This window comes from Rhinoraja longicauda, chromosome 1, assembly GCF_053455715.1.
Source record: "Rhinoraja longicauda isolate Sanriku21f chromosome 1, sRhiLon1.1, whole genome shotgun sequence".
NCBI classification, from domain to species: domain Eukaryota; kingdom Metazoa; phylum Chordata; class Chondrichthyes; order Rajiformes; family Arhynchobatidae; genus Rhinoraja; species Rhinoraja longicauda.
In genome coordinates, this window is record NC_135953.1 from 58,511,925 (window position 1) to 58,535,261 (window position 23,337).

General features: G+C 39.2%; 1 protein-coding gene across 4 annotated transcripts in view; it reads right to left on the minus strand.

Annotated features, from left to right (window-relative positions):
- The window catches only part of tusc3 (tumor suppressor candidate 3), a 318,808-nt gene that overhangs the window by 255,287 nt on the left and 40,184 nt on the right, over positions 1 to 23,337 (minus strand). Inside the window, exon 2 of one of the 4 annotated variants that reach the window (XM_078398093.1) lies at positions 21,508 to 21,578. The exons of the other annotated variants lie outside the window; for them this stretch is intronic. The gene's annotated coding sequence lies outside the window, so the exon portion shown is untranslated. The remainder of the gene's footprint in view (positions 1 to 21,507; positions 21,579 to 23,337) is intronic. 4 annotated transcript variants of the gene reach the window in all.

Genomic DNA, 23,337 nt, shown 5'->3' on the forward strand with positions numbered 1-23,337 from the left:
GCAGGCAAAAGGGACCAGCTTAGGTGGGGCATCTTGGTTAGCATGGGCGAGTTGTGCCAAAGGGCCTGTTTTCATGAGGTATGACTCTAACAATTAGGGTCTAAAAATTCCACCTCAGCACATTTTCTGTGCTGTGCCAAGGATTTATTTTTAAACTATCTGGGTTAATTGCTTGGCACAAATGCACATATTATACCAAATGGAGGCACAGGTGTCCTTCTTCCAGATATGTTCTTTACATTTTTGCAGTAGACGACCATCTCTAGCCTCTCATCAACTGCTCAAGTCCTCAGAAAATACATCACTCCCTATTCAATTGGTGGAGCTTTACAGGCTGCTAACAGTCTAACCCTGCAATCTGTAATTTCAATGTGGAGCCTGTCAGACTTGCAAGGGCTATTCAACAAATGGTAACGACTCAAACAGCAAGGGCTTTAACATTGAAGCATAACTTATCCTCCGGGTTGAGATTTGCTTAAGTATTAGAGATCCCAAACTCACTTTGGCCTTTGAAGGGAGCCCCATGTGTTCATCGTCTTCCAAATATGCTTGTCTTTACATTTTTGCAGTTAAAGAGCATCTCCAATCTCATCAATTTCTAAAATCCTCAGCCTGCTGGAAACACCCAGCTTGACTCCCTACACTGCAGTTACTCAGACAAATGAACTATATTACAACGTGCTCCTGATGTGCCTTTTATATAGTGGCAAGGCTTTAGGTAGTCAAGAAATAATTAATTATCACAGTAAACACAGTTTCATGTAGCTACTGTGGTGAATTGCAATGCCCAGGAAGTTGACAGTGGGGGACCATTGCAATGTTCAATGTCAAATGACAAGAATAAGTGGTTAGACATTATCTTGTTGGAAATAGTTATTGTCTGGTACATGAGTGGCATAAATATTATTTGCTTGGATTTTACACAAGGCATTCATTGCTCTTGCCAAATAGAGGCTGTCACATAATATTTCCTCAGTCCCAAACATTGATAATATCATGGGTAGAACTGAAAATAGGAATACATTAAGCATTTACTGTCCTACCAGTCTCTAGGGGACTGCTTCAGAGATCAGATTCAGATGAAGCATTTTAATAATATTTAAACAAATGGAAAGGAAAGCTAAGGGAATAATGCAAAAAGGATACAAGGAGGACGTCAAAGGATGACTGTGGAAAATAGAACATAGTGCAGGTAAATATGAAATTACAGCAAGTTCTTTTTTGCTTTCTTCTTTTTCTTCTCTATCCTCTTCCTCTTCCCCTTGGGATTGAGTACGACTTACTTCTACTCCAAATGTATCGGTCCTGCAATGGCTAATGAATTCAACTGATGAAACTCTTCCATAGAGAGGCTCGGAGGCATTGACAGGGAAACAGATGAGTATTGAGTGAAAGGGTTCACTATTCCATCATTTACTCTGGAGTTTGTGTGTGCCACAGATAGCCTGGAGATTCTCAATACCATCCTAAATGCTTTTTCACTACTTAGAATGATCATGGATCAGGTATTTCGAAAAGCTTGTGAACATAATACATATATTCAAAAAGGCTTTGAGTACATCTTTGAATCTTTTTTTCTGCTTTACTGGCATCACAGTAGTGTAGCTACAGCTGCTTACTCATGGCTGCAGTAATCTAAGTTCAATTCTGATCTGCAGCACTGCCTGTTGCAGTTCACATATTCTCTGTGTGATGTGGGTTTCATCTGGGGTTCCTCTGGGTGCTGTTTATTCTGACTTCTTGAAGAAGCTCTGGGTTAATCGATTCATTGGGCACAAAAATTGTGTCAAAGTAAATAGTAGAATTTGATGGTTGATATCAGCACAGATTCAAGTGTCAAATGGTTTTCTCTGTCACAAAGAAATATGGAAATGACAAAGCCTGAAAGGGAATGATTATTTGGGAGTCTGGTATTGCACATATGCAGCTTGTGGCCTACCCAACGCAGCTGACTAAGTGCGACCAGAGCCTCAATAATAGGGTGTTGGCATGGCAGAGGACACTGACACTGATGTTGTTTATCTTATCCTTCAGGGAATTTGGACTAGGTTATTGAAACAACACTGGTGGTATCTTTCCAAGTAATTAGCATGTCTTCTAAAGGCATAGAAATGACATGTTAGTCTTAATTGCAAGAAAACCTGGAGTATAGTTGTGAGAAACTCTTGCTGCATCGATATAAGGCATTGGTAATACCACATTGGTCAAAAACGTTGTTGCTAACATTGATTTTTGTGAGGATGTGAGGAGGTTGCAGGGTGACCTGGACAGGTTGAGTGAGTGGGCAGATGCGTGGCAGATGCAGTATAATGTGGATAAATGAGAGGTTATCCACTTTAGCAGCAAAAACAAGGAGGCAGATTATTATCTCAATGGTGTCAGGTTAGGTAAGGGGGAAGTGCAGCAAGGCCTGGGTGTCCTTGTACACCAGTCACTGAAAGTTGGCGTGCAGGCACAGCAGGCAGTGAAGAAAGCTAATGGCATGCTGGCCTTCAAAACGAGAGGATTTCAGTATAGGAGTAAAGGGGTTCTTCGACAGTTGTATAGGGCCCTGGTAAGACCACACCTGGAGTATTGTGTACAGTTTTGGTCACCTATTTTGAGGAAGGACATCCTTGTAATTGAAGCAGTGCAGCTTAGGTTCACGAGATTGATCCCTGGGATGGTGCGACTGTCATATAAGGAAAGATTGAATAGACTAGGCTTGTATTCACTGGGATTTAGAAGGATGAGAGGGGATCTTATACAGACATATAAAATTCTAAAAAGACGGGACAAGCTAGATGCAGGAAAAATGTTCCCAACGTTGGGCGAGTCCAGAACCAGGGTCCACAGTCTTAGAATAAAGGGGAGGCCATTTAAAACTGAGGTAAAAAGGAACTTTTTAACCCAGAGAGTTGTGAATCTGTGGAATTTTCTGCCACAGTGGGCAGTTGAGGCCAAATCACTGGATAGATTTAAGAGAGAGTTAGATAGAGCTCCAGGGGCTAGTGGAATCAAGGGATATGGGGAGAAGGCAGGCACGGGTTATTGATTATGGATGATCAGCCATGATCACAATGAATGGCGATGCTGGCTCGAAGGGCTGAATGGCCTCCTCCTGCACCTATTTTCAATGTTTCTATGTTACCCAGCAGCAAACCTGTCTTGAGACTGATCTAATTAGTTCATATCTGAATCAGTAACATTGGACAGGTACATGGATAGGAGAGGTTTGGAAGGATATGAGCCGGATGAAACAAATGGGACCAACTTGGATGAGTTGGGCTGAAGGGTGCATGTCGCCATGAATTAATTCCTAGTGGACAATCGATTCTTACCAATGGTGAGAAGCTATAAACAGAACAAACTGATAGTGGTCATCTATCAGTATATAAAGGAGTTTGATGTGATAGTTGCCTAAAAGGGGAGAAGAGAATAAAGTGAGATTTATAGGCCAGTCAGTCCAACATTGGTACTGGGCAAATTTCTATGAAATATTCTGAAAGAGTAATATTAAAGGAGCATTATATTAATCAAATACAATCAACATAACTTTGCTAAGGTTGCACATGATTGTAAATAACTTTTGGATAGGTAAAAGGGAGTATTGATGATGGCAATAAATTTGATGTTGTATACGTGCAGAGTCAGTGAGAGATTGAGGTTGGCTCACTCAGCCTGTTAGTGAATCTGGAGGATTTTGTTGAATCATAGTTGGAGGTATCCCTCCAATGCTTTGAGGTGCCTTCATCAATGGGGTCTGTGTGGAAAGGGTACCCGCTTTCAGGTTCCTGGGTACGCACATCGCAGAGGATCTTACCTGGTCTACCAACACCATCACCACAGTAAAGAAGGCACAGCAGAGACTCCACTTCCTGAGGATCCTCAGGAAAACCAACCTGCAGGAGAAGCTCATGTTGTCCTTCTATCGCTGCTCCATCGAGAGTGTGCTGGCATACTGTATAACCACATGGTATGCCAGCTGCTCAGAAAAGGACAGGAAGGCCCTTCAGAGGGTCATCACGACGGCCCAGAAGATCATCGGCTGCTCACTGCCCTCCCTGGAGCACCTGTTCAGCCTACGCTGCCTCAGTAGAGCAGGCAAAATAATAAAAGATCCATCCCACCCCGGCCACCGTCTGTTTGTTCATCTGCCCTCTGGTCGACGTTTCAGGTCGATCAAATCCCGAACAAACAGACTTAAGAACAGTTTTTACCCCAGGGCCATACGAGAACTGAACACTACCTTTGCACTAGGCAACACCGTTAAAAAATCTTGTATTTAATATAATTGTATTTATTTGTTTTTGCATTATTGCATATATGTTTGTACGCACCGTCAGGATTGGCTATTTTTTAATTTCGTTGTACTCGTTGCAATGACAATAAATGAATATTATTATTATTATTATTATTAAGTTGTTCAAGTTTTGGAATCATTCAGGATCACTGTCACCAAGGTTACTGCCGCCAAGCAAACCATGACCTTAATATCAGTTAATGATATTCAAACACATTATTTCTCAGCAGCTGATGGCTGTGAAATTGATGGTAAACTTCATAATTGAAGGCTGTTTTGCTGAAACGTGACTACAGAGATATGAGCAGTTGACCATGCTTTCCAGAGTCTTAAAAGAGTCAAGTCAAGTGTTTTATTGTCATATATCCCCAAACAGAACATTGAACAAGGGTCCCTTGAAGACAGAAGCAGGGGAATTTATTATGGGGAACAAAGAAATGGCAGACGAGTTAAACCGTTACTTTGGATCTGTCTTCACTGAGGAAGATACACACAATCTCCCAAATGTTCTAGGGGCCGGAGAACCTAGGGTGATGGAGGAACTGAAGGAAATCCACATTAGGCAGGAAATGGTTTTGGGTAGACTGATGGGACTGAAGGCTGATAAATCCCCAGGGCCTGATGGTCTGCATCCCAGAGTACTTAAGGAGGTGGCTCTAGAAATAGTGGAAGCATTGGAGATCATTTTTCAATGTTCTATAGATTCAGGATCAGTTCCTGTGGATTGGAGGATAGCAAATGTTATCCCACTTTTTAAGAAAGGAGGGAGAGAGAAAACGGGTAATTATAGACCAGTTAGTCTGACATCAGTGGTGGGGAAGATGCTGGAGTCAATTATAAAAGACGAAATTGCTGAGCATTTGGATAGCAGTAACGGGATCATTCCGAGTCAGCATGGATTTACGAAGGGGAAATCATGCTTGACAAATCTACTGGAATTTTTTGAGGATGTAACTAGGAAAATTGACAAGGGAGAGTCAGTGGATGTGGTGTACCTCGACTTTCAGAAAGCCTTCGACAAGGTCCTACATAGGAGATTAGTGGGCAAAATTAGGGCACATGGTATTGGGGGTAGGGTACTGACATGGATAGAAAATTGGTTGACAGACAGAAAGCAAAGAGTGGGGATAAATGGGTCCCTTTCGGAATGGCAGGCAGTGACCAGTGGGGTACCGCAAGGTTCGGTGCTGGGACCCCAGCTATTTACGATATACATTAATGACTTAGACGAAGGGATTAAAAGTACCATTAGCAAATTTGCAGATGATACTAAGTTGGGGGGTAGTGTGAATTGTGAGGAAGATGCAATAAGGCTGCAGGGTGACTTGGACAGGTTGTGTGAGTGGGCGGATACATGGCAGATGCAGTTTAATGTAGATAAGTGTGAGGTTATTCACTTTGGAAGTAAGAATAGAAAGGCAGATTATTATCTGAATGGTGTCAAGTTAGGAGGAGGGGGAGTTCAACGAGATCTGGGTGTCCTAGTGCATCAGTCAATGAAAGGAAGCATGCAGGTTCAGCAGGCAGTGAAGAAAGCCAATGGAATGTTGGCCTTCGTAACAAGAGGAGTTGAGTATAGGAGCAAAGAGGTCCTTCTACAGTTGTACCGGGCCCTGGTGAGACCGCACCTGGAGTACTGTGTGCAGTTTTGGTCTCCAAATTTGAGGAAGGATGTTCTTGCTATGGAGGGCGTGCAGCGTAGGTTCACTAGGTTAATTCCCGGAATGGCGGGACTGTCGTATGTTGAAAGGCTGGAGCGATTGGGCTTGTATACACTGGAATTTAGAAGGATGAGGGGGGATCTTATTGAAACATATAAGATAATTAGGGGATTGGACACATTAGAGGCAGATAACATGTTCCCAATGTTGGGGGAGTCCAGAACAAGGGGCCACAGTTTAAGAATAAGGGGTAGGCCATTTAGAACGGAGATGAGGAAGAACTTTTTCAGTCAGAGAGTGGTGAAGGTGTGGAATTCTCTGCCTCAGAGGGCAGTGGAGGCCAGTTCGTTGGATGCTTTCAAGAGAGAGCTGGATAGAGCTCTTAAGGATAGCGGAGTGAGGGGGTATGGGGAGAAGGCAGGAACGGGGTACTGATTGAGAGTGATCAGCCATGATCGCATTGAATGGCGGTGCTGGCTCGAAGGGCTGAATGGCCTACTCCTGCACCTATTGTCCATTGTCTATTGTCTATTGTAACATGTCACCTTTCTCTACTTGGGCACCAATATTATTGATATCCTTATAAAGCAGATGGGAACCTTAGACCTCAATAATGAGAGGTTGAAGATGTCCACAAAAACTCCAGTCAGTTGGTCCGCACAGGCTATTGGAAGGTGATGTGTAACAAAGACGATGGCTTAGATACATAATATAACAGCCAGACATACTTAAGACCAGCAAATGCATTAATTAAGGTGACACACAGTATTGCCTTTGAAAACGCCCTGACCTCTTTCTTGAACAAAGTGCATGGTCAGCAGCACCGTCCAAATTGGGGAAACAGAAAATGTCCCAGTCAAACCTGGAGTCAGGCAAGACTGCCTTCTCTTCTTTGTCTTGTTTGTGTGTTGCATTGAACCTTTTGCCAAATCCAATATGGAAGATATGGACTTTTGAGAGATGATGATCTGAGGAGCCATACAGCATGGAAACAAGCCCAAAAACCCAACTTGTCCATGCTCACCACACTGCTCCATCTAGTCCCATCTGCCTGCATTTGGCCCATATCACTCTAAAACCTTCATATCCATGTACCTGTCCAGCTGTCTTTTAAATGTTGTTATTGTCACTGCCTCACCTACTTCTTCTGGCAGCCCTTTCTCTGTACCCATCACCCTCTGTGTGAAATAAAAATACCATCTTGAATATCTTCAAAACCATTTAAAATACCCCAGTCGAGGTATTTTTCCTGTTGATAATCCACTTTACCCTGCCAGCATATTCACATTAAATACAGAGAAGAGCTAGAAAAGGGAATCTGCTCACTGATCGTGTATGCCAGATTGTAATTGGCGAACAAACCCAGAGTTCAAAGGGAGCATGGTTATGTTTTATTTAATTTTATGTTTGCTGTAGCAATCTTTAATTACCTTTAAGTGTATCGGATGACATATTTTAAACAAACATGTTTGTCTTTTTAATTATTTATTTTTAATACCCCATAAATACATTTGAGTTTTAGGTTAAACTTGGAATTTGGCCCTATACCTTATGCCGGCAAAACTTTTTTTGGTTCATTACATGACTCGGTTACATCAAATATATCTTGATACCTTGCCAGTTGGGTCCAGAATGATTTTGGTTGGCAAGTTTTGCTTTGAACCAGTAATGGACAGGACAGGTTTCCGTTTCCAAGTGCTGAATGCAGACAGCAAAATCTGGGTCTTTTTCTAAACAAACAAAAATTAATTTCTGAAGGAATTAAACTCTACAATTCGAGAATTACATAACTTTTAGTGTAATTGGTAATGGGCATCAAGTGAATGAACACAACTGCCAATGGTTCGCATGATTGAATATTAAATCTCTTGGCAAGTTACCCATGTTCTGACTTCTGTAAATGAGCAGCAGGGTAAATCATTCAACAACTCTTTGATTTCCACTTTTAAGAAGCACATGCAAATATCAGTTGTTTTCTTATTGACTCCTTTATAACAGAGGACGCTAATAATCTCTTATTGATGAGCTTACTTTCCTTTATTATACATTTTTGTTTATCTTTTAAAATGAATGGTATAGAGGTAATTTGACCATAACAGTGCAGTTGTTAACACAAATTTGTCAAAAATATCATGTTTAAAACTAGATTGTATCTCTGTATTTGGAAAAAAAAGTGCCGTCTGTATAGATAACACAATTCAACAGTTTTGATATATTTAATAACAGATATTTCAATAATTGATATTTTCATTGGCCATATTCTGCTTTTCTCTGGTTACAATGTTGTTCATTGGAGTATTTATAAACTAAATTTTATTCCAATGTTTGCAACTTAAGTCTAACCTAAAAATTAAAATCTTGAAATATTTGAGATGAATAGCTTTCAACTGTATTTTAGCACAATTATCGTAACAGGTAAAGTAGAAAGTGGAAATAATTTTTCAGCATTAATTTGCTTGTCTTCTCAAAAGTTATGCGAAAGGCTGAAAAGATATAATTAGATATTTGTCAGAACAAAATTTTGGACTTACAGAACAGTAGAACAAATTCACAGAATTATTTTGGAATAAAAGCAGCCCGTTCAACCACTGAATTTTTTGACATCTCCAAATAGAAAAACCGTCAGTTCTAGAGTCTGACTCTTTCCCCAGACCCCTGCAAATTATTCTCTTTCAAGTGTCTATCCAATTATCTTTTGACAAATGCAATTGATTCTGTTTCCACCATTCTTTTAGGCAGTGAGTTCAATTTCAAACAATGATTTACCTCCCTTTGGTAAAACAAAAGAGGATTTATCTTGATGTTTTCATTTAAAAGCTTTCCTTGGATATTTCATAATCACTGGGTGTCAAAGGAATAAGTTTAGTATTCACATATCCATGAGCAGTACATTTCTTTAATACTTATAGCTGACAGTAAAACTCGACAAATTAACATCTACTGTCATGTAAATTATTCGATTCAGTTATTCTTTTAATATACAACCATTGTATGTTAGTTTATATCACACTATCAAGTTATTATGATCATTCTGTGCTAATTGATGTGAACATGGAATTTAAGCAGATACGACATTACACTCCTGAAGATATGCTGCATTGCTGTCCTTCAGCTAAGGCATAAAATTAAAGCTTTCTTGGATTTTTAATAATGTCCTTATCTGAAGTAGAACACTTTGAAGATCATGGAAGGTAAGGAAATGATGCATAGGAAATGTGATGTGTTTGACCACATACGAATTACCAAAGAGGTATTGGGGGCTTTAAGGCACATAAACGTGCATAAATACATAGAGCCTGACCAAGGGTATCTGTGGGCCTTGTAGGAAGCAAGGGAAGAAATTGTGGAGGTGCTTGCAGATATATTTGCATCATCTTTAGCCAGAGGTGAAGTTCCAGAACACTAAAGGGTTGCTAATGTTGCAGAAGTGCAGTGAAGACAAGGTAGAGAACTACAGGCTGGTGAGCCAGATGTCAGTGATGGGAAAGTTGTTGAGGGGAATTCTGAGGGGCAGGATCTACCAGCATTTAGATAGACACAGACTAATTAGAGATAGTCATCATTAACTTTGTGCATGGAAAATTGTGTGTCACAAATCTGATAATTTTTTTTGAAGAGGTCACCAAGAAAATTGAAGACAGGACAGTGGATGTTATCTTTGTAGACTTTAGCTAAGCTTTTAACAAAGTCCAACGTGGAATGCTGGTTTGGAAGGCAATATCACATGGAATCCAAGGCGAGTTCGCAAACTGGATTCAAAATTGGTTTGGAGGAAGGAGTCAAAGGAGAGTTGTGGAGATTTGATTTTATGATTGGAAGCCTGCAATTAGTGGACTGTCACAGGGGTCGATGCTGGGCCCACTGGTGTTTGTTATCTGGATTAATGATTTAGTTGACAATATAGTTAACATTGTTAAGGAATTTTCAGACAACACCAAAATCGGTGGTACAATGGACAGCGAGGAAGACTATCTAAATTTACAACAGGATCAAGATCCGCTGGAAAAGTGGGCCAAGGAATGCAAAATGGCATTTAACTGAAAAGTGTGAGGTGTTGCTCTTTGATATGTTGAACAGGGACAGAACTTGCACAGTAAATGGGAGAGCCCTGGAGAGTGCTATTGAACAGGGAGATATAGGAAGACAGGTGCATGGTTCATTGAAAGTGGTGGTTCAGGGGTACAGGGTGGTGAAGAAGGCATTCAGCCCACATGCCTTTCTTGGGAAAGGTTTTGAGTACGGAAGTTGGTACATCATGATGTCCAGGCACGTTGATGAAATCACATGGAGTACTGTGTGCAGTTCTGGTCGCACCAGCTATGGGAACAATGCCATTTAATTGGAAAGGGTGCAGAAGAGATTTACCAGGGTATAAGATGAACTGGCAGACTTGAGTTATAGGGAGAGGCTGGATAGGCTGGAACATTTTTTGGAGCTAGAAGTCTGAGGAGTGACCTTATGTAATTACATAAAAACATGAGCAGCGTCGATAAATAACAGTCACAGTCTTTTCCTCAGAGTAGAAGATTCTAAAACTAGAAGGCATGGGCTTAATGTGAGAAGGGAGAAATTTAAGAGAGATCGTCAGGGCATTTTTTTTCTCAGAATGTGATCTGTATCTGGAATGAGCTGCCAGAGGAAGCTGATGAAGTGGATATAATTATAACTTTCAAAACACATTTGGGTAGATTTGTGGATAGGAAGGGTTTAGAGGGATAAGGGCAAAATGCAGGCAAATTGATCTAACCCAGAATGCCAATTTGGTCAGCATGGACAAGTTGGGCCTCAAGGCCTGTTTTCATGCTGTACAGCTCTATGACTCTAAACGCTGTGTCAATAAATTACCTAAATTGGACATATTGATTACCTTAATTATACTGGCTCTTTTGCTTCAGTGCAAAGTAATTTCTGTAAGTGCCATGTAAGTGAAAATGGAACTTTGGTAAGTCCTTAACCTCAGAGTGAACAATTTTATCAATGTCTCAAGTTAAAAATGCATGTATATATATAGTGTAACAATTGGCTCAGAATTTTTGTGATAAGGTAAACAGTTTGCTACCACTCACTGCTTGAGATATTGCTTCCTAAATTCCTGAACCATTGCAAAAAAATAAGAATGTGGAAGGTGAAAAGCACATAGGAAACGGTAATAACAAAATTGAAGAAATATCAGTTTTAATTCGTACACTTTGGACCAAATAGGATTATATACCCTCTTGAAGTTGTAGTCCTACAAGTTTGTTTAATTATACATGTGACATATTTCCAGGGCATTGTCACAGTTTATTCTTGTTTTATTTATTAGTTCCGGAGTAGTGGGCATTATTAGCTCGGCATCATTTATCCCTCATTACAAGGCCAATTCAGAGAACAGTTGAGAAATGGCCACTTTGCTGTGATTCTGTAGTCACATTTAGACTTGACGACAATGATACCAGATTTTACTTTAAAATAATAATCCAATTTATTTGTCAGCATGACAGATACCATATTTATATTATGCATTTATTTAATTACTGGTATTTAAATTCCCAACTGCAAAGATTGGATTTGTGTATCTAGATGAATAATCCAGTTTTTTTGAAAACTGGAATTGTGATGTAGACAGCGTACTGTTGCAGCCCTTGGTCAATAACGTAATATTTTTTTAAATCACTGAACATTTTATAAACTAAAGCACCTTGGAGAAGATGTTTCGAGAAAATTCCAGTCATCCGAGTGAATATTATTTATAGCATGAACAAGATTTGAAAGTATTCAGCTATCCATGCCAGACCATAATTACCAGATAAATTCAACTATGTCAATCAAAAGGCAACAGTGAGGCCACACTTGTTTTAAGGGCCTACGACTAGACAGAGGGTGTAAAATAAAAAGTGGTCCCCCAATTGATCTCTGACTAGTGTCCTTTTTCAAAAGTACGTGTTGATATCAAGAGGCAATAAGATGAGAATCAGCTGTAATAAATCAAATTGCACAAGGCATTTGAGAAGCATTACTAAAAAATAAAGCTTGAGCAAAATTGGTTAAAATCCTTATACTTACTTTTTAGCAAGTATATATTCCATTGAACATATAACCTTTGATAATCTATCACAAATAAACAAATCATTAAAAGTAGGAAAAGTAGAGTAATTAATAGAAGTATAAACAAATATAGACAAGGATGGAGAAGATAAAGGTTCCTACAAGAGATTGTCCAGCATCTGTTTTTTTATGATAGTACATATTGTGATTTGGAGAATATAATGTTTTATAATCAATGGGGTCATTAACTTTCAGCAACTGTGGAAGACAAATTCCATTATTGCTTGATGAAATTTTGGATGTTTTAAACAGTGCTTTCCTAGAGTTATGTACATTATTATATGAAAATACTAAATGACTGGGCTTTATTTCATTGTAAATATATTCCTTTATCTAATTCGTAACCTTAATTGTTTGCACAGCTAAGAATATAGAGTGAGAGGATATATAACCAATATCAATTGAGGTCAAGTATCTGAAATTAAACAGCAGAAAGTAATTGAGGTATTCTTGATTCTTGCCAACATTAGAAATGTTTTTTTCACAATATGGGATGGCAAGATTAGAGCTTGGCAGCAGTACATAGAAGCTGCCCAAGTTTGGCAGGAAATGGAAAGATTATTCAGTTAAGGAAAGATCATAAAATTTCAATAAAATTCTCGTAAATCTGCACTGTGGACCTTTTCAAAATAAAACACAAAGAGCCAGTAACACCAGGCCAGGCACTATTCCGTGCAGAGACTCGCTGAATTAACATTTCAGGACAATGGCTATTCATCAGAACTGGAAAAGTGAGGAAACAAGCATGTTTTAAGTTTCAGAGGAGGAGGGATGGAGAGAAGACAAGGAACATCCAAGATTGGGTGGTGACTGCACCGATGACGCAATGCTTTGGGATCCATCTAGTTCAGAATTGTGTCAGAAGAGTTAGAGAGAATAAAAAGCAAAATAAACTATTAGAAGTGCAAGAGGCAGAACACAGCAGAGACCTGACACAGAGGAGAATGTTGGAGTACCCAGTGGATCAGACAGGATTGATGGAGGGGAAAAAAAACTAGTTAAAATAATCTGATATATACATAAAAAACTGGCTAATGTGAAATTATTAATTTCAAATTGGGTAGGATGTAACTTGCCTACATAGATGTTCCTCAAGCTCATGTTGGGCTTCAATGAAATAGAATAAAAACCAGACAAATGTCAGAGTGAGATGTGTGTTTGGAAGTTCAATGTGAGCATAAGGAATTGCATGTTATCTTCTAACACAGAGGGTACATTGCAGTTCTTGGGACTTAACACTGAACACCACAGAAATGATTTATTGAGTATTTCTGGCATGTTCTGATTTTATTTCAAATTTGGTACATCTGCGTTTTTTTTCAATTGCTGTACTTATTTCAAACCTACCTTTCGTGCTCAATTCTGAATGTTTCACAACAGTTCTGTGCAGCTGATGCAAAACTTCCTCCCAGTTATATTCCTGTTTCCTTAAGATGACGACCATCTTTATAGTAGCCTTTTTTTAAATAGGTATATCTTGTTGCATTGAAATTGGTTGTTCCAATCAGAATTATTAGATTTCAGCAAATAGACACAAATAACTACAGATGTTGATTTACTAAAAAAGATGCAAAGTGCTGGAGTACTCAGCAGGTTAGGCAGCACTTCTGGACAACAAGGATAGGTGATGTTTTTCCATGTTTGGATAGACATGGATAAACATCCATCTTTTCAGATTAATTATATGGGGGGGGGGGGGAGAAAGCAGGACGAGAGGCAGGACAAAGCGAGGCAAGTGATGTTGGTGAGTGGGGTTGATTGGCAGATGATTAGCAGAGGCCAAAGAGGAAAAGACAAAAGGCTATGAGATGAGATAAGAGGAGTGAAATGGGTAGCCAAAGGAATGTAGGTGGAACAGGCTGGGGGAAAAGGAAAGGGAGGGAGGGAGGGGGGGGCGGGATTGTAAGAAAAATGGATGTGCATCCAAGTGGGGAACAGGGAAGAGAGGGGAGACAAAAAGGTTATTGGTTTGTTGCTTAAAATTGGAGAATTCAATGTTCATGCTGTTGGGTTGTAAGCTTTCCGAGCGGAATACGAGGTGTTGTTCATCCAGTTTGCACATTCAAAGTCCAAAAGGTCAAGTTTAAAAACACTTTATTTGTCCCCGTGGGGCAATTTACAAAGGCACGTAGAGTAGTACAAAAACTATTGGGGGGGCGATTAGCAGAGTGAGCTGCGGGACGGGTGGTTGGGAATTGAGGAGCTGAACAGACTTGGAGACAAAGGTTGCCCTTCTCCTCAGTGTCCTATAGCCTGGGCAGCGAAGCCGGCGTCCTGAGGAGAGCCACTCAAACGCAGAGAACAGGACGTGTGAGGGGTCCTGTAAAATCCCGCCAGCTTACCTTAGCATCTGCTGGTCACATAGAGTGGAGAGGGCTCTGACAGGGAGTCCAATAATTTTGGAACACACTTTGGCTGTGCTCTGCAGGTGGTTTCTGTTCTGAAGGCTGATAGAGTGGAATCAGCAGGTGAAGGAGAACGTGATGATGCTCTCAATGAAGTAATAAAACGTTATGAGGATGCCCTTGCTGACCCCAAAGGAGTTGAGCTTCCTCAGGAGATACTGCCGTTGCTGGCATTTCCTGAGGACACCCTCTGTGTTGGAGGCAAATTTCAGCAGGTTGTCGAATGGCGGTGTAGACTCGATGGACCGATTGGCCTAATTCTACTCCTATTCCTTATGAAGACTGTGCCCAGGTATTCCTCAACAATCTCCACAGGCTTCCCGTAGATAGTGATGACTGGTGCAGCCAGTTCCCTCTGATTGTTGGAGTAGGTCACTGCCATCTCCTTGGTCTTGTTTGCATTTAGTTCAAGACAAGAGTTGTCGCACCACTCCACAAAATCATGAAGAGCTGAGCTGTGGTGCTGTGAGGGGCCTGAGAGCAGAGATAGGAGAACTGTGTCATCAGCATACTTGACCAAATGACAGTTTAGCTGGGTGGACCTGCAATCATCTGTGTACAGAATGAAGAACAGGGATTAGAGGACACAGCCCTGCAGGGAGACAGCTGATGTGTGTAGGAGGTATTATTGACCATCACTCTCTGTGACCTGTTGGTGAGAAAGTCCATTATCCACAGGATCAGTCGGTCATCTAGGTGGAAGCAGGTGGTGAGTTTCTCTGCAAGAATATGTGGCTGCATGTGATCTCACTCGGGCAATGGAGGGTGCACAAGACAGAAAGGTTAACATGGGAATGGTTAAAATCGTTAGCAAGTGGGAGATCCAGTAACCTTTGGCGGACTGAGTGCAAGTGTTCAGCAAAATGTTTGTCTAGTCCACACTTGGTCTCGATGATGTAAAGATCAGGAGATCCAACAGGCCTTGGATGACATTAGGTTTCTGACATGGCTTACTTAGTGATAAAAGGTGTCAGATGGCACCATGCTCTGTAGATAGACTCCACAATGGAAATGCATTAAGGCTACTGCACTTCAGCGATATTTCTATGCAACTCCAGGATAAAGAAGGCCAGAGAGATCAGCACCTCATCTGTACTCAGTGACCACGGTGGATTGCAGACAATTCACTAAATCTACAGGTGGGAGTTTTAAGTGATTTGTTTTCATGGATACCCAAATCCCTTTGTTCCTCTAGAATTTCCACCCTCCCAGTTTTACTGCTGAGATAGGGATGAAGGATCATTTCATTCCAACGAGGAAGAAAGATTCTATGGGAAGTAAGAGGCAACCGTGGCTGACAGGGGAAGTTAGAGATGGAATAAAGCTAAAAGAAAAGATGTTTAAGGTAGCAAAGAGTAGTGGGAAGCCAGAGGAATGAGCAACTTTCAAAGGACAACAGAAGATAGCAAAACAGGCACTACGAGCTGAAAAGATGCGTATGAAGCGAAGCTGGCTAAGAATATAAAGAAGGACAGTAAAAGCTTTTTTAGGTATGTTAAGAGAAAAAGATTAGCAAAGACAAATCTGGGTCACTGGAAGGCAGAAACGGGTGAAATTATTATGGGTAACAAGGAAATGGCTGAAGAGTTGAACAGGTACTTCGGATCTGTCTTCACTAAGGAAGACACAAACAATCTCCCAAATGTGCTAGTGGACAGAGGACCAGGGGAGACAGAGGAACTGAAAGAAATTTGCATTAGGCGAGAAATGGTATTGGGTAGACTGATGAGACTGAAGGCTGATAAATCCCCAGGGTCTGATGGTCTGCATCCCAGGGTACTCAAGGAGGTGGCTCAAGAAATCGTGGACGCATTGGTGGTCATTTTCCAATGTTCAATAGATTCAGGATCAGTTCCTGTGGATTGGAGGGTAGCTAATGTTCTCCCACTTCTCAAGAAAGGAGCGAGAGAGAAAATGGGGAATTATAGACCAATTAGCCTGACATCGGTGGTGGGGAAGATGTTGGAGTCAATTATTAAAGAAGTAATAACCACACATTTGGATAGTGGTAAAAGGATTGGTCCAAGTCAGCATGAATTTATGAAGGAGAAATCCTGCTTGACTAATCTTCTGGAATTTTTTGAGGATGTGACAAGTAAAATGGATGAAGGAGAGCCAGTGGATGTAGTGTATCTAGACTTTCAGAAAGTCTTTGATAAGGTACAACACGGGAGGTTGGTGCACAAAATTAGAGCACATGGTATTGGGGGTACGGTGTTGATATGGATAGAGAATTGGTTGGCAGACAGGAAGCAAAGTGTAGGAATAAACGGGTCCTTTTCAGAATGGCAGGCAGTGGAGAGTGGAGTGCAGCAAGGCTCGGTGCTGGGGCCGCAACTATTTACAATATATATTAATGATTTGGATGATGGGATTAGAAGTAACACTAGCAAGTTTGCAGATGACACAAAGCTGGGTGGCAGTGTGAACTGCGAAGAGGATGTTAAGAAGTTGCAGGGTGACTTGGACAGGTTGAGTGAGTGGGCAGATGCATGGCAGATGCAGTCTAATGTAGATGTATGGGGAGAAGGCCTGATTACTGATTGTAGATGATCAGCCATGATCAGCCATGATCACAATGAATGGCAGTGCTGGCTTGAAGGGCCAAATGGCCTCCTTCTGCACCTATTTTCTATGTTTCTATGGAATATGCTGCGTTGTTCCACATTTGTTTGGAATGTAACTTATTAAAGGATTTGAAGTTGCTAGAATCATAAAGTAATAAAGCAAAGAAACAGGCCCTTCAGCCCAACATATCCATGCAGACCAATGTCTCATCTGAGCTATCACATCTGCTCACGACTGCCCATATCCCTTTAAACATTTCCCATCTATGTATCTGTCTAAATGTCTTTTGAATGTTGTTATTGCACCTGCCTCAACAATGTTATCTGACAACTCTTTTCCTATATCCACCAACCTCTATATGAAAAAGTTCCCTTTCACCTTAAACCTGTGTTCTCTAGCTCTTGATTCTCCTGTGCATTCACCTTTATCTGTTCACCTCATGATTTTCTGCATTTTCATTTGTCATTACTCGACCCACTTTCCTTTCTGGTCAAGATATTGCTGTAATCCTTGCTAACCATTGTTTCTGTCCACAATACCACCAATGTAAGGCAAGGCAAGGCAAGTTTATTTACATAGCACATTTCATACAGCAATGGCAATTCAAATTGCTTTACACAGAGCATAAAAAATACAGAACAAGGAGAAAAGGAAGGAAAATACAAATAATAAGAGTAATAAGATAAAAAAAATAATAGTTATAAGTAAGATTAATAGAGTAATGGGGGATCATGACAGAAGCCTCCTCCTCGTGGCGATCCCCCAGAAAAGACGAAACGATGCACTCTGTGATGTGTAGAATGTAGTTACTGTGAAGTGACCAACATTCTCAATTACAAATTGCGGCAATACAACATCACTTCCGCTATTTTATTTTGGCTTTGTTTTCATCTATGATTTATTAAAAAATCCCATCAAAATATCTTTAAAAATGTAATCGAAATGTTGTGCTGTGATATTGCATAACCAAGCCTCTTTAAAGATTTTATTGGCCCCACGCCAAGGTGAATTTAAAAGAGAGTTAGGTAAAGCTCTTGGGGCTAGCGGAATCAAGGGGTATGGGGAGAAGGCAGGCACGGGTGACTGATTGTGGATGATCAGCCATGATCGCAATGAATGGCGCTGCTGGCTCGAAGGGCTGAATGGCCTCCTCCCGCACCAATTTTCTGTGCTTCTGTTTCTATGTGATGATCTAACCACTGCTAGGAATGGGAAAATAAAACCAAAGTGCTCATCTGTTTAAAAACAAAATCATTCTGTTGTTCCTCCAATAAAAGTAATTAACTTTGTATCATCATTTCTAATTTAGAATTCCTATCTCCCATTTTTCTCATTCAATCCAGCCAGGCAACCCGGCAATTAATCATGATGTGCAGTGTAAATAATTACATTAAATAAATTGAATGAACATAATTTGCTATGCTACTCAACATACCTATCCATTCTAAAATTTCCAATTCAACTTTTATATAACATACTTTTTGCAGAGCTTTGTTTTTAAATAGTTTGTTTTCCAGAATTCAAGCATATATTCTACCAAAGATGAAAACGTTCCAGCATTGAGATGTATCCTATTCAATTGTTCTGCTATTGTACAAAATTCTTCCATTTCTCTTGTTCCTCTATGACTTATTAAGCATTCACATTTTCAAGAGAAAATATAAATTCTTCAAACCATATATTTTGACTATTGCTGTTGCTAATTGTTGTGGCGATCATCAACCTCGGAGTGCTGCATTCCATTTTATCCAAAGTACGAATTAAAATAATTAAAAAACTTACCATCAAATAAAATTGTGCACATACCTTGTACAATGAATCAAAGACACATCATTTATTTATTTGCCACTCTACTCCACAATTTGAGATTTGTAATAGAAAAAATCCAATGTGGTTAAAGTGCACATTGTCAGATTTTAGTAAAGGCCATTTTTATACATTTTGGTTTCACCATGTAGAAATTACAGCAGTGTTTATACATCATCCCCCCATTTCAGGGCACCATAATGTTTGAGACACAGCAATGTCATGTAAATTAAAGTAGTCATGTTTGGTATTTTGTTGCATATCCTTTGCATGCAATGACTGCTTGAAGTCTGCGATTCATGGACATCACCAGTTGCTGGGTGTTTTCTCTGGTGATGCTCTGCCAGGCCTATATTGCAGCCATCTTATGCTTGTTTTGGGGGCTAGTCCCCTTCAGTTTTCTCTTCAGCATATAAAAGGCATGCTCAATTGGGTTCAGATTGGGTTGACTGGGCCACTCAAGAATTGACCATTTTTTAGCTTTGAAAAACTCCTTTGTTGCTTTAGCAGTATGTTTGGGATCATTGTCTTGCTGTAGAATGAACCACCGGCCAATGAGTTTTGAGGCATTTGTTTGAACTTGAGCAGATAAGATGTGTCTATATACTTCAGAATTTATTATGCTACTACCATCAGCAGTTGTATCATCAATGAAGATAAGTGAGCCAGTACCTTCAGCAGCCATTCATGCCCATGCCATAACACCCCCACCACTATGTTTCACAGATGAGGTGGTCTGCTTTGGATCTTGGGCAGTTCTTTCTCTCTTCCATACTTTGTTCTTGCTCTGATATTTAATCTTCGTCTCATCTGTCCACAAGACCTTTTTCCAGAACTGTGGTAGCTCTTTTAAGTACTTCTTGGCAAATTGTAATCCGGCCATCCTATTTTTGCAGCTAACCAGCGGTTTGCATCTTGCAGTGTAGCCTCCGTATTTCTGTTCATGATGTCTTTTGCGGACAGTGGTCATTGACAAATCCACACCTGACTCCTGAAGTGTGTTTCTGATCTGTCGGACAGGTGTTTGGGGGTTTTCTTTATTATAGAGAGAATTCTTCTGTCATCAGCTGTGGAGGTCTTCATTGGCCTGCCAGTCCCTTTGTGAATAGTAACCTCAACAGTGCTCTCTTTCTTCTTAATGATGTTCCAAACATTCGATTTTGGAAAGCCTAAGGTTTGGCTGATGTGTCTAAGAGTTTTATTCTTGTTTCTCAGTCTCATAATGGCTTCTTTGACTTTCATTAGCACAACTTTGATAAACAGCAATAAAAGTTTCCAAAGGTGATGGAAAGACTGGAGGAAAGACTGGTGCTGAGAGCTCTCTGAGACCTGCATGAAGGAGGCAATTATTCACATCTGAGCAATTACAAACACCTGTGAAGCCATGTGTTCCAAACATTATGGTGCCCTGAAATGGGGGGACTATGTATAAACACAGCTGTAATTTCTACATGGTGAAACCAAAATGGATCAAAATACCCTTTAATAAAACCTGACAATGTGTACTTTAACCACATGTGATTTTTTTCTATTACAAATCTCAAATTGTGGAGTACAGAGGCAAATAAATAAATGATGGGTCTTTGTCCCAAACATTATGGAAGGCACTGTAGAGGTCCTTGTACAATAGTCGCTGAATTTGAGCATGCAGGTGCAGCAAGCAGTTGGGAAAGTAAACTGATTGTTGGACATTGCAAGAAGGTTTGACGATGGGAGCAGCATGTCCTTCTACAAAATTATAGTGGCTGCTGAAATAAGATGGAGTATTTTGTGCAAATATATTCACATTTCCAAAGAAAGCACACATTTGCTACAGATGTGATGCACGGAAGATCCCTGTGATGGCATGAGGATAGATTGAATACACCGTGTTTCTATTCTTGACAGAGTTCAGATAAATTAGGAGAGATCCTGTTGAAATAGACATAATCCTTACAGGATTTGACAGGTTAATTGCAGGGAAGATATTTCCCCTAATTAAAAAGTCTTGAATTAGGTATTAGTCTCAAAATAAGAGGTAGATTATTTAAGACTGAAATAATGAGAAATTTCTTCAATCAGTCACTGAGTTGTTGCTCATTCATTATCTATATTTGCAACTTTCAAAATATTGCGATGCAGAATCATCAAACCTTTGAAACTTTTCAGTTTGAGCCTCATTAACTCTTATCAGAAATGTTTCTTTACTTTCTTTTATTTTTTTAATTGCAATGGACCCTTGGTTCTCAAGTATGATTTTGCACCTTTCATAGAGACAAACAGTTATTATTCAATTCCTCTTTTCACTCCTCATTGCTCTTTTAACCAAACCTTTGATCATTTTCCTCCAAAAAAACAATTTATTGTATTGTCAACTGTTTTCACCAACCAATTAGCACAGCCACAGGAAAAGTGATTTTCCTTTTTGAACTAAAGGCAGATGAATGTAATTTGATGAACTCTTATAACTTGAATTTCTAATAGAAACACTTGCAAAGATTTGGATGAATCATGTATGGATGGGGGGAAAAAATGGTTTTGACTGAGATTCAATTGCTGATCTAGATCCATTCATGGGGAAAAAAATCAAATATTGCGGAGGCTTATAGTTGAGATAAATGATTATACAGCAAAAGACAGATAAATGCGTGTGCTTAAATCTCTTCATTGCTTCATGCCTCACAACCAGCCTTCATTTCCCCAACAACCAACTGCTCACCGAACTCTTTGGTCTTCTCACATTGGACCCACTGTATCCTAAGAATTTCTGTTTTGTTCATCTGCCAATATCTGTATAATTAGAGCAAGAGCATCAAGGGTGATGTCTGAATACATATAATTGAAGATTGCATGGAGATTTGTCATTTAAAAAGCTGTTGAAGCTTGGACGATTGAAAATTGCTAAGCTGACCTTTGTAGATTTTAGTGAGACAGCAGAGTATGAATTTTCAATGTTTTTGATGACAAAGCCGAATTTGAGAATAACATGATATTGGGGTTCTGTCATGTTGGATATGTGAGTTATGAGGAGGATACAAAGAGGCTTTAAAGCAACTTAGCCAAGTTATTGAGTGGGAAAATGTTTGTCAGATGTGACTTGTACAAATATGCAAAAATTTTGGATCGATATTTTAAAAATCATTTCCAATGTTATCGATAACCAACTGGATTTAGATCTAAAATTAATAATTTTAGGATTATCAGAACACATTACAAACTTTACGCTAAGTCAGAGACGCTTTCTTGACTACAGTTTAATAACTGCGAAAAAATTAATACTTAAATTTTGGAAAAAAACAGTTACCCCCACAATGAAAGTGTGGATTACGGAAATGACCGAGACCTTGCATTTGGAAAAAATAAGGTTTGCCTTAATTGACAAACCAGATCTATTTTTTAAAATATGGTCTCCATTTATTGAATTTTTAAAAAAGTAAATGGGTTTGTCACAAAACTAAAATTTAAAACTAAAGTTAAAACTTGAGTTTAGGGTTGGACGTACAACTATACTCATTAACTCCCGGATCTATCCCCATAATCTTTATGTTTGTAATTCTCTTTTTTCTTTGCTTTCTCTCTATTAGTTTATAGTCTTTTTTTTTCAGACTCTTTTCATCTTTATTTCTTCTTTAAAAATTTAAAAATTGAAGCTATGTAAGAACTCTATAACCAGTTTGTCGTTTATTATTATTTGTACATATGCTTTAAAAAATTAAAAATTAAAAAAAAAAAAAAAAAAGAATAGCAAATATAGGCAGAATATAAAACAAGATGGGCTGTGGGAATTCCCAGAAGTAAAATGATTGGAGATGGAGCTGTTTCATCAGTGATAAATTGAAAGGATACCTCAATTTCAGAGTAAAATTGCAAATGTGAAAACAAAAAACAATTACATCATAACCTCCACTTATTTATTTAGCATATTTGTTTAATTATAACTTGACTAAATGCAAAATAATCTTGTGCATTAGTTATTTTTCTCATTTCTATTAACTGTAAGGATTTTACTACTCAGCAGAACAATATGCAAAATATTATTTCAAAAGTAATAATCCCATATTAGAATTTTTGTACTCAGCTTTTCTTTTAAAATAACCCTACATTCAAGGTCAGTTACACAAATGTCACTTCCATGAATCTTTCAATTGTTTAGCTGTTAAAATTTCAAACTGTGATCTTTGGTCAAGTTGTCACCAACCATGTTTAAAAAAAATATTTGCTGTTTTTAATAAATATTTGATGTTTATCAAAAAAAAAAGAAAAAAAGATGTAATTAAATGTGGATAAATGTGAAGTTATCCAATTTGGTATAATAAACACAAAAGGGGATTATTATTGAAAAGGTGATCGCTTGGAAATTATTGCTGTGTAAAGGGATCTGGATGTCCTTGTACACGAGTCGTTGAAAGCAAACATGCAGGTGGAGTAAGAAACTGAAGTAAGAAAGTAAATAATAAATAAAGTAATTCAATGCAAGACATTTTGATGGGAGCAAGGATGGGAGCAAGAAAATTCTGAAATTGCTACATTTATATTCGGCTTTGGTGAG